Source organism: Buceros rhinoceros, unplaced genomic scaffold (genome assembly GCF_000710305.1).
Source record: "Buceros rhinoceros silvestris isolate BGI_N320 unplaced genomic scaffold, ASM71030v1 scaffold20689, whole genome shotgun sequence".
Taxonomy (NCBI): domain Eukaryota; kingdom Metazoa; phylum Chordata; class Aves; order Bucerotiformes; family Bucerotidae; genus Buceros; species Buceros rhinoceros.
Window position 1 is genome coordinate 2,486 of NW_010433544.1, and position 263 is coordinate 2,748.

Consider the following 263-nt stretch of genomic DNA (forward strand, 5'->3'; position numbering starts at 1 on the left):
TGAATGAGGCCAGGGGAAGGCGGGGCAGCTTTGGCCGTGGCTGCGGACCGGGGTGTTTTGGGGGTGGAGGGGTATTGGCACCATTTTTCCCCTGTGACAGCCCTGGTTTGCTATCAGAGCCTGGAGATGAGTCTTGATTTTTTTAAAGCCCACCTTAACGATTGTGGTACTGCTGGGAGGTGGCTCCAGCAGATCCCATCTCCTGCCGCGGGAGATGGGCTCTTCAGCGGCAGCCATTGCCTGGGTTGGGGGGGTTTTGGGAA